The following is an 11,898-nucleotide window of genomic DNA, read 5'->3' on the forward strand; positions in this document are numbered from 1 at the left end:
GGGTTTTTTGGGATTTTTTTCCTTTCCTAAATCCTTTGTTGGTCAGGTTCTAGATGATATGCAAACATATCTTGCCTGCAGTTCTTCAAATGTTGAAAAGAAATCTTCTTGTAAAACCTTTTTTTACTGAATCTAGACAAACATTTTCCTTCCCTGGGGTTGGACTGCTAATGCAATAAAAAAAATGGACACTGAAATCTGGTTTTTGTGTGTTGACGTGGTTGCAGTGTTCATTTTGGCAGTGTTGGTTTTCCCCTTCAGTCTTTACATCGTTGTGGTTTTGAGCAGGTATTTTTAATTTATTTTTTCAATCAAGCACAATGATGCTGGTAGGATTGTGATAATATTTAACCCTTGTGTTGTCTTTCCTGTGACCACAAAAAAACATTTTTCCCCTTATCTACGGTTTTGTTGCTTTTTACAAAGTGTTTTTTTTATGAAGTTTTTGTATTTTCAAAGAATTTTTTTTTCATCAATTTTGCTGCTTTTTCCAACATTTTTCACCCCTATTTCAACTTCCTTTATTTCAGATATTAAAAAAACGGGTCAAATTTGACCCAAAGACAACATAAGGGTTTAAGAGTTGACACAAAAGGATTTTGTATTGTCATTAACACAGTCCTAACAAATATTCATCGAGGCATTAATACTATTTTTTGTTGTTGTTGTTGTATCTTACACATTAAGTGGAATTGACTTTAAGCATGCTACATGAATCCATTTATCCTTCTGATTTACAGTAAATGATTTAATAAGAGTGCTGTACAATTAGGCTATACTTCAAATGTTCTAATTTTGTTTCACTTATTTAATAAATTACATTGATTGCCCAAATGCTGGCACTGTTCAAAGATAAAACCTGTTATGATGTTACTACCCTACTAGTACAAGAGGAGTGAACAGAAACAGTTTCTTGCCCTGCTTGAGTCCCTTCAGATACTGTATTTCCAGAAGGTTTTCGTACCATCTCCTTAGTAACAGTGACAATGTCATCTTCCAGCAGAATATAGGAACATGTTGGGCAGAGTCAGTGAGTCACCCAGCTCCCCACAGCCCCCAGGGGGGAGTGTGTTTTGGTGGCTTTCCTCCCACCTCCAACCTGAGGTGGAATGCCATGGTTACGGCCAAGTATGTGGGCACGCATATATGGTTGTGTGAGCTTATAGCACATACGTTATGTGTTTGTGCATGTGACAAGTGGACACAAAGGGCAGTGTTCAGTATCACCATGGATACTATTTTTTAAAAGTAAAAGTTTCCCTCTGTGTGTGTAGGTGGGTGTTAAAGTGAGAAATTTCACCAGGGAAACAATGGCTTAAGTGAAAGTAACATAAATGAAAGGTTGTTGTAACATTTTGGAACTTAATGTTTGTAATGTGGCTGTAACGGTAGCCACTGTCATTCATGGGATAGGAGAGATCCATCTTAACAGGTCGTTTAGTTCAGTATGTAGCGTTTGAATGCATGTTATGTGAACAAATGCAACAATCTGCAATCTAGATGATCTACTTTGGCTACTTTCCAATGCAAATCAGCATTCTTGAAACACTCTGAGTGTACGTTCAGGTTTTTAGATGTTGACACCTGTTTCAGGAAAAACTGAAACAGGCAATTTGCCAACAAGTGCCACATAATCATCTTTACTTTCATGTTTGCATAGAAATAAATAGTCATACGTTTCAAATAATTTTTAAGACGCTGAATGGCTTGTTAAAATGGAGAAAATAAACCAAGGAAAGAAGGAAAAAAAAAAAGGTTGAGAGACTTGGAGCAGTCTCTCATTTGAAGTAGCTCTCCTCATGTAATTATTGTTTAGTCAGTGGTGACATAACCATTGCAGAAATTTTGACAGATGCTCTTAGCCTGCATCATTTAATTTCGCTGGTGCTGTTCGGGATATGAAGTAAGAGCTTGGTTTTGCCTCGGCATGATCGATGGGAGAGCCTGAGGTTTCAGCTGGGATCGATGCGCCACCAACTCTGCCCACTGCGCTGTACAAAAGCCAACATGCATAAAAGTATGTACTGTATAGGTCTACATATATGATTGGCTGTACACACAAACCCTTACTCACCCACACTCATACAACAGTCCCTGAAGAATAAATCCCTGGTGCACTTACCAGGGGACTCCGCTGGGAATGGCCTCAAGTCAAAAATATTCAATTACTTCATTTATTGGGCAGCACAAGCTGTTTCTGTTTTTTCACACACACACACACGCGCACATAGTGCTGGGCGATGAGAAAATCAGATATCACAATTTGCTTGACCAAATACCTTGATAACGATATTGTGGCAATATTGTGGGTTTGACAAACAGACCATCTAACATATAGCCTTCTGATTTGGTTACAGCAAAGACGATGTCGGCAGTATTGACGGCAAAATAGGCTACAGTATTGCAACATTTGAAAATCAATAATTATTTTTTATTTTTTTTATTTTACATTTATATCTGCATTTATGTCAAAACCTAGAGATCTTTTCCTATGCTATTTTGCCAGGAAATGCTTCCAACATGCTTAAATGTTGCGTGAAAAAAAGGCACCAGTCCTGTTTCTAGCAGCAACGCGTTTTGGGGGAGGCTCGAGTCGTGACTGTGACGTGCGTGTCACGCTGGCAGTTTGCAAGCTCCAACCTGTTAACACGGGAGCCGAAATAAAAACGGACACGCCAAGCAGCTGACACGCTCACGCCAAGCTTCCTGTTTGTGGCCGGCCTTAGTCTGAAATGACTACTGCAAAAAATTTTTTGGGCTGCAACGATTATTTTCATAGTCGATTAATCTGTTGAATACGTTCTCGATAAATTTGTTGTTTGGTCTTTAAAATGTCCGAAAATGGTGAAAAAGTGTGGATCAGTGATTCCAAATGCCCAAGATGACGTTCCAAATGTCTTGTTTTGTCCACAACTCAAAGATGTTCAGTTTACTGTCACAGAGGAGTGAAGAAACTAGAACTTATTCACATTTAACAAGCTGGAATCAAAGAATTTTTACTTTAGTCCTAAACTCAAACCGACTAATCAATTATCAAAAAACATAGGCTATCTATGTGAATTGATTGAGTTTGCTTACACGGGGGTTGATAGGGTGGAAGTCTGTTGGCAACTCACGATTCAATTCCCATTCAGAGGCCAACGATTCGATTCTAAACTGATTCTCAATGTAACAATTTTTTTATGTACATTTCCATGCCTGATTTTTAAAAAATATACATATAAATCTGAGTTTGCTACTCAGTGTTTGGTAATCACTTCCTACCTTTTGTGACGATCAAGAAGATCAAGAGATGGATTACCTTCTCTAATATGTTATTTTCTTCCAACTCTGAGTGGTGTTGAGAAATGTGGTTTTGAAGATTTGTTGTATTTCCCAAGTATTTGATTTGAGTTCCGCACACCTTACCACGGTGTAGGTCTTCCCTTCAACCTCGTAGAACCCAAAATGCAGCCACACGGCAGCTTTTAAAGTAGCCGGTGCAGGTTGTTTAGGTTTGTTGCTCGCCATTGCAGCCATTTTGTCACCACTTAAACAACTCACACATGTGTTTGGTGCGCATGCATGTATAGCAGAGAACCGGCAGGCAGAAAGGAGAGTTGTCTGTTGCGCTCCGCAGCAAGCGAACAGAATGTCCTAATTTCATTTTTTAAAATTCGGATAATTAACTTATCTGCATCGAGCATTGAATCGTTCTAGAGAGAATTGGGATGCATCTAAGAATCGATTATTTTTCCCACCTCTAGTTGCTACCTTCCTGTTATTGTTCCTTGGCTAACTTACTACAGGTGCTGTGTTTTAAGTTGAAGGTTTCATGTGTGTGTTTTCTTATTATGTCTGTAAGAGTAGGGCTTGGAATCAAACCGCATCACTGTTTTGCTAGTGGCCAAAATGTGACCGTAGTTTGCATTAGCATGAAATGCCTGGTGGGGTTTGTGGACTCACTTCTTAGTCAGATTTTGGATTGTGTTTTGTTCAGGCAAAGTTTTTGTACAGCTGCTTATGTTTATTATTTTTTTTCATGATTTGGCAAGCTTCGAGACACTCGGGACCGAGCCATCTAGGTTTGAAAGTGCCGGCGTCCAGGCAGTCTGGCGGTGCGTCAGTGGTGCAGGGCGTGTTTGATTAAAGGGGGGTTAACCCAGTGATAAGAATACACCAATTTTTTGTTGCAAACACTTCTCTGTGCTGTGTTGTTCTCAGTCTGAAATCCGAGGGAAGGAGGATATCAGCTCAGGTGACGCATTTGTATCCAGAGGAAAATTGGATACTGTATACTGTATTGTGAGTTGCTGCTGTTACCACTGTAACACACAACCAAACATGCTGATGTGTAATCAGAAAGGTGTCTTGTGTTATGTTAGTTGTGGTTTGCACACAAACAGACAAATGACCTGAGAGCAATTAAAAAAGGAGCTGGTTTTTGAGTAGGATCGAAATTCTTTGCCCTAATGTCTTTCAGACCTCTCTCTCTCTCTCTCTCTCTCTCTCTCTCTCTCTCTCTCTCTCTCTCTCTCTCTCTCTCTCTGTTTATTGCCATGAATCCCAGCACTGTCAGCAAACATCCTAACTGTTGACAGTAATGACTCTCACATCCTCCCTCTTCCTCTTCTGTCTACCTTCTCTCCGCTGTGGAGCGATACAATGGAATACAAGAACCTTTCTTTCTACTGTATTCACTGTTGCCTCAACATATTGATAGTGGTGTAAATGAAAACATTGAGAGAGGTAGCTAGGGCTGGCTTCGACCTGCATGTGATCTTACAACCTGCGAAATTGGAACACATGGTCTTGAGTATAACCGTCCGACTGAATGTGAAGTCATATTATTTCCCCATATGAGGCACCTTAGAATTTTAAAAAGTAAAAAAAATTGGTCTTAATAGGTCTAAAATACTGTAAGTCTATGTATGATCAAATGGCTCCTGACTGATTTCAGTAAAGCCTGGTTTTGGAAAATGAAAGAGGCCAAATTTGAAAACGAGGTCATATTTGTGCAGGCCTGGAGGCTGGGACACGCGACTGCTGTGATCCTAATGGATTCACTCAAAAAATGTGTCATTGTATCAACTTCAAACCCCAACTAGTCCTGCAGCTTTAGGTATTTCTTGCCATTCCAAATATGAGTTAAAATACCCGATACACAAGAGGTTATGCTAATCTCTTAGGGCAGCTTGATGTTTTTCTTAATCGATTGTGGACAATTGTTTGATGTGGATTTGATGTGTGTACATTACAAGTCACTTATCTGGTTTACTAAAGCAGTGGTTCTCAACCTTTTTGAGTTGCGACCCCCCCCCCCCCCCCCCCCCCCCCCCCCCCCCCCCCCACACACACACCCCTCAGCAACAAGAGAAGAGCTGTGGGTGTCTGCCTCCCCCTGCTGATTTTTATGAATGCTCTGATTTAATACTTGTAAACAAATAATGCTTTGCTTTACAGATTAGTTTTAGCAGCTAGCCCCTAGGATTGTCCAATGTGCTCCTGGCTCTGTGGACTTTTCATCCCTTTTTTTCCTCTCTCTTCAGAACCCTTTCTATGTTCATGAAATGTACCAAACTCAAACAGTAATGTCGGAAACATTCCCCAGTCCAGAATACGTAATTTCTTTTTTTTTTTCTCCCTAACCATCTGGTGACCCCCAACCACTCTTCTAAAGACCAAAAGTCTACAGTAGACCAATTTTGAATCCTGAGTCTATTACTTAAGCACTGCCACCGGAAACGTGAGAAGGTGAGAGCTCTTGCTCAGTGCAGGTGGTGGTCCATAATGGATGTTTAAGGCTGATACAATGCCAATAGTTTTGGACTGAAGGATTTTGAATGTCCTTCTGATATTATATAGAGGTGTGAATCTTCATTGGTCTCACAATTCAATTTGATTACAGTCATCCTGTCAACGATTCAAAACAATATCACGACGCGTCATCTCCTCAATATTAATATATATCACTACACATGGTTTTCATTGACAATTTTAAGCAGTCAAACATGTATGAAAGCCCCTTTTTTATTGTATTTGCTATTAAAAAAAACTTCCTGAATGTAGTGGAGTCTGAACACAGCAGACAAAAGGGAAAAACAAAAAAAGCGAACGAAAACATGTAACATCAGTAGGCTATAATCGATTATGGTCTGCAGAATCATCCAGCTCGCAATGCATTAATGCAATGATTCATTTCAACTCCCCTAACATTATATGCTATATTTGTGACAAAAGAAAATGGGATGTGTGTGAATCAAGAGAATGACGTTTAAGCTGAAGGACAAAATGATCTGAAGGCATTGTCATCAATTTGGTATTGTAATATTGACATTGGACGTAATATTACACCACCAGAAACACAGGGATGTTGCTGTTTGACACAAGTGGAGATATAACCTACAATTCCCCCCCCCAGACCCGTAAAGGGATGGGCTGTTTAGTTAGAACAAGTGTTCCTTCTTTTATTTTCAGATGCACCAGGAGAAAGCTTAATTACACAAAAATCCGGGAAAATCTTTGATAAATTGAATACAATGTGGAATTGATTGGAAGCTTTGTTATGCTACTGCTTCATAAAGGGTCTTTACAACCACCATTTGAATCTTGAAGTAGTACTAGTGAAGAACAGATGTGTGGACCATTGAGATGTTTCCAAAGAAAAAAGTAAATTATATTATCACCTTTCCATTGATTTATTGTAAGATCATTTTAGACCTTTATTTTCAAAGGACAGATGAAGACATGAGAGGGGAACGACATGCAGCATAGGGCCGCAGGCCGGAGTCGAACTCGCGGTCGCTGCGTCGAGGAGCAAACCTCTACACGTGTGCTCCCGCTCCACCAACTGAGCCAACCTGGCCACTCCATTGATTTGTTTTGAAAAGGGGATTGATGCTTCACCGAAACGTGCACGTGATTAGTGTGTGTGGGAATTTCCTTTTTTCTTTGGTAATGGATCTTCATGGGGATTGATTCCCTGCACCACAAATGGGAAATGGCAAGTGGTTTGTGAGTTGACTTCTACCAACCATTGCACTGTTGCCAAAAGTATAACAATATTTACAGTGTGTTCCAGTCCAAAAGTCTTTTTGCAAATTAAGAGGAACACATTGATTACCCCATTGACTGCAATGCATTTCAGTCTCCATATTTGTTTTGGAGCAAAGTTCATGCATTCATTGTTCAAGGAAGTTAGAGAGAGCACAAATAACCACATTCTAATACAAGGTAAAGAGACTTCTATGCAAACAGTGATTGGGTTGAGACTTACGATGGGAAGCAGCTTTAGAGACACCGTCCCGGGGACGGGACATTTCTCAATTGAAGCGAAGCCGTTTTCTCCACTCATACACGTTTTCATAAATTGCAAGCATTAAATCTTCATGAACACGCTCATAAAGCACACCATTTGAATGCCTAAAGTCTCTCACACAAATGATGATGCATAGCAGTTAAACAACTGTTAAAAAAAAGATAAACAGAAAAATTCTGCGCCGCTAGTGTCTAAAGTGGAGTGTGCATCCATACATTTTTTCCTCGTGTCTTTATTCACAGCGGTGAAAGATCGCCAAAAACTTTTTTTTCCCTACATCGCCAACAATCAAAGGAATTAGAATATCCAAGCCATTTTATCCAAAACGAGCTGGTCCCTTCACAATCTTGTAGTTTCTGGCCGAGTTTCAACAGAAAGAAAGCAAAACAGTTCATCATTTGTGGGTTTTGATCGCTTCTCTCTTCTCCCCCGGGGCTGCTACACTGTTACTGAGCACACCGGCGGATTCTCTGACGTCTAAGCATTCCAATGCAGCTTGTCGCCGGCCAATCAGTCTAGTGTAACCCGAGATGGCCCTAATAGAAGCCAATCATGTCGCAGAGTTCAGGAAATACATACGTGGGAAAGATTGACATCTATTCCTTTCAGTTAAAACTAGATGTTACGAAACCGGCCTACCTGTTTAACCAATAAGAAGACAAACTGATTGATACCAAACTTGACCAGAAAATGTTAACCCTGTGTTGGCTGCAGCTGTGTTAAAGCAAAAATAGGGCCTTAGTTATTGCATTTCACCATTTCATAATTTATGATTACTTATTTCTGTAAATTTATGTACATAGTTATTTCAAGTATGTGTGTGATTGATGTGTTTTTGTATTTGAGAAGTTTTGTATTTGGGACTTTGTTGGCTTTTTTTCTTTGCACTTTTCAAAAGGAAATAAGAAAAAATGCACAGACATCTGTAGAAATAACTTCATGAACTATTCATTTTCGGAGTGTTTTTCTTCTTGATTTTTTTCTGTATTAAGTTGTAACATGTGGCTGTGGTACTAGTTTTGTGTGTAGCCCATCTAATATGCTTACAGTAGTGTTTTCAAATCCTTTTACAGATGCTTTACTTGGACAGAAATAGAAATTCTCTATTCTAACCTCTGTAGCTCTGTGTCAATAAGGCCACTTGGAATTCTTGGAACAAAAAAATGAGAGTGTTAACTTCCCAATGACCTCAAGCACATCCCAGAGGGCCAAAGTATATGGGAGCTGTTTCATTTTTCATTTGGTAAAATATTTAGGCGAGAAAAGCATGTATTTTCAAGTGTCTCTAAAGAGGTTAGCGGGAAAACACTTTGGATTATTGGGCCACAGACAAGCAGAGGATGAAAAGTAGGTTGGACAAATGTACACTGGCTTACATAAGTTTACACACCCATGCAGAAGTTGATTTAAAAAAAAACATCTTTTGGAAATTTGATCCTAATGCCTTAATTCAAAAATATTAGGAAAATCCAACCTTTTAAGGGCCCCAATTTTCTTTGTGAAGGAATAATGTATTGTAAATAAATAAATGTTGTTCCTTAAAATACAGGGGACACCCCTATGTTAAATTCCCATAGAAGCAGCCAGGCATATTTTTATTATTAAAGGCCAGTTATTTCATGGGTCCAGGATACTATGCATCCTGATGAAGATCCCCTGGCCTTTGGAATCAAACTAACCACATATCACCACATACCCTTCACCATACATATAGATTGGCATGGTGTTATTTCACTTAGCTTAATTGCTGGTTTGATTTGCATTGAAAGATGATCTTATGGAAAGTTCCCCATGTAATAAAAATCTGCCTGCTTCTATGGGAATTTAACATAGGGGTTTGTATACTTATGCTCCCCTGTGTTTTAAGTAAACCAAAGAAAATTGGTGTCCTTAAAATGTTGTATTTTCCTAATTATTTTTTAATTCAAGGCATTAAGATCAATTTCCAAAAGAGGTTTTTTATACCTCTTTTTAATCAACTTTAGCATACACTTATGCAAGCCACTGTAGGTTGGGTAAGGCTGGATCTTACAAAAACAGATGCCCACTTTAGATTTTTGAGCCAATATTTATGGAAAAGCTTGACATTTCACTGTTTATTTTGACTCCAGGCAATTGTAATTAGGTCTTAGTCATCTTAGAAAACAACAAATCCCTACAATATCATTCAGCTACATGAGCAGCAAAGTAGGGTCCTATGTTCTAAATTGTATCCAGTGGCCCCTGTGGTCTTCACGTCATTGATTGTATTGATTCAAATTTTAAAACTTGCCATTTCTCTTGTAAAGCAACTTCAGAAAATCGTCCACCACACAGCCTTATACTTCGCGTCTAAGGGGTGAGCCACTTACCCTGCACTTAACATCATGAGTCATGCGAGAGACGCTATCTATTTTCAGGTCCCTCACTCCGTCTATGGAAAGTGATTGCGTTGACCTTTTTGGCCCCATAGAACGTAATGGTTCTCTTATTGAAGACGCCGCTGACAACCATTACTTTGAAGGGAAGAGAGGGTCGCCTGCTGCGCGCCGGTTCAATGCCAGCCACAAAAGGATGTGTGTGTGTGTGTGATGACACGGCGGCCAATAACTTTTCCTGCTTGTTTACATGGTGGTTCTGAGCAGCAGGGAGCGCAAATGATTTTGGATGAGAGGACAGTGGTGCTGGCAATCAGTGGTACAAAGCCATATTGAAGAAACCTTTTCTGAGCTGCCACAGATTGATGTCATTGTCTTGAGTTCACTACATCTGCTTCTGTGAGTGAGGCAGAGTGTGTTTTTGGCTGCTATCAGAGTGTGTTTACTCTGTGCGAGTTTCTGTGTGCGTGTGTATACTGTAATCAGGTTTGGACTTTTTCTAGTCTGGTCAGTAAAGATGTATGCAGAGAGAAAATGACTATTGACCTCCTACCTTCTGTTATCTTCTCCCTGCAGGTGCTTTTCCACATAGACCAACAGACACTGTGTATGTGCACTGTGTCACAACATGTGTGTTAAATTGCACTGTACGCCACGCGCATTTTGAGAACGTACACACCACAGTGATACAGTACAATGACTCGGCTCCATACATCAACCTGTATAGCTGCCGCAGGAAAATGGATTGATAAAGATCTGACAGAGGTAGAGTGAGTCATTGTGAAAGGTTAAGGGCTACACACACACACACACACACACACACACAAAAACTGTGTACCACTCTACTACATGCAGAAGCAATAAGTGGAATGGTAATAGGTGTACATGTTGACCTTAGTCTCAAGGTTAGACAGCTGTGGTGGTATTTTTAATACGCAGGTGATAAAACATGGACTCAAGGACACGCATACACACACACACTTTCACATCAGCAAGTCAAAAGCAAGCTACCCTGAGTCAAAAATGAATGATTGCAAATAACAGAGTAGGCCATAACATTTGACCTTTTCCGTTTCTTCCTCTGATATTCCTGAAAAGTTACTGTGACGATTATATATGGAGAATGAATCCCATCTGCAAGTGCTGCATACCATTAACCCTGGAAGTCAGTGGTGGGAATTGGGTATGACGTCACACCCGAGTTGATTGCATTCCAGTTATAAATTGAAAAAAACAGAGATAGGGGGACTCTAGCTAGGTTTGCCGTTGTTGGCAAAACCAGATGATAACAGTGCATTATGTGGTAGTTTGCACATGCAAACACCGTAGCAACCTATCCACAGATATAAGATGGACAATATTGTGTGTACGACTGATTAATGAGACACAAATAATACCAAAGTGACAAAAAGTATATACATTCTGCTTTTACTGTTCTTGATGCTCTGGGTGGTAAATTCCGACTTTAGGGGACTTTTCTGACTGGGAACTCAGAAAATTCTGACTTTCCAGTTCAACTGCAATATGTATTCATGTGGATTTCTGATGTTGAATTTGCAGTGTAAGAGACAATTTTGTCAGTAGTGTTTAGCAGACTTAATTCTCTGGCATTCTTGAGAATATTCCTGGGGAATAATAGAGCATCGAGACCAGTTAACCTTTGGGTCAAACAGGGCGTTAAAAGCTCTGCTCAATGTCCTAATTGCAAATGAATTCATCAATAACTAGCAAGATTTACAGCAGAAAGCCTCAGGGAGCAATTCAGCTGAAGGACTGCACACAAGCTGACACATACAGTTCAGACGCATATGAGTCTGTATTAGAAACATTTAAACACTTGCACATGCACACACACACTCACAGATATTTGTGCTGCTGTACCTCCCGTCAGTCAGACAGTTGACATTTTCAGCACAAGCCACACACACATTTGATGCTCTGACATTTTATTTCACTCAGATGTAGATTGCCTCCTGCGGGACATAAAGCCATAATAAAACAAATCAAAAGATCTCCTATAATTCTGACAACCCAATTAGATTTTTTTCAGATATTTTGGGTGTGATATCTGGATAGAAGTTGGCTATATCTGATTAGGATTCACAATAGAAAGGCACTACAAACCGAGCTCTTGGATTGTCAGTGCGACACAGATTTAAACTATTTGACAAGTAAGATCACTTGACGTACAGTAAATCACCCTCACAGCCCTATTTACCGCTAGAGAGAGCAGATGGGGAGAGA

The 11,898-nt window shown here is 39.7% G+C and overlaps 2 protein-coding genes across 6 annotated transcripts in view; both read left to right on the plus strand.

Annotated features, from left to right (window-relative positions):
• The window catches only part of LOC116672929 (kinesin-like protein KIF21A), a 65,828-nt gene extending 62,871 nt beyond the window's left edge, over positions 1-2,957 (plus strand). For all 5 annotated transcript variants that reach the window (XM_032504903.1, XM_032504905.1, XM_032504906.1 and 2 more), the window contains 2 exons: positions 1,433-1,440; positions 2,947-2,957. The gene's annotated coding sequence lies outside the window, so the exon portion shown is untranslated. The remainder of the gene's footprint in view (positions 1-1,432; positions 1,441-2,946) is intronic.
• LOC116672933 (copine-8) overlaps positions 1-11,898 on the plus strand; it is an 87,465-nt gene that overhangs the window by 2,096 nt on the left and 73,471 nt on the right. The window lies entirely within an intron of this gene.

The sequence above is a fragment of the Etheostoma spectabile genome, chromosome 23, assembly GCF_008692095.1.
Source record: "Etheostoma spectabile isolate EspeVRDwgs_2016 chromosome 23, UIUC_Espe_1.0, whole genome shotgun sequence".
NCBI classification, from domain to species: Eukaryota; Metazoa; Chordata; class Actinopteri; order Perciformes; family Percidae; genus Etheostoma; species Etheostoma spectabile.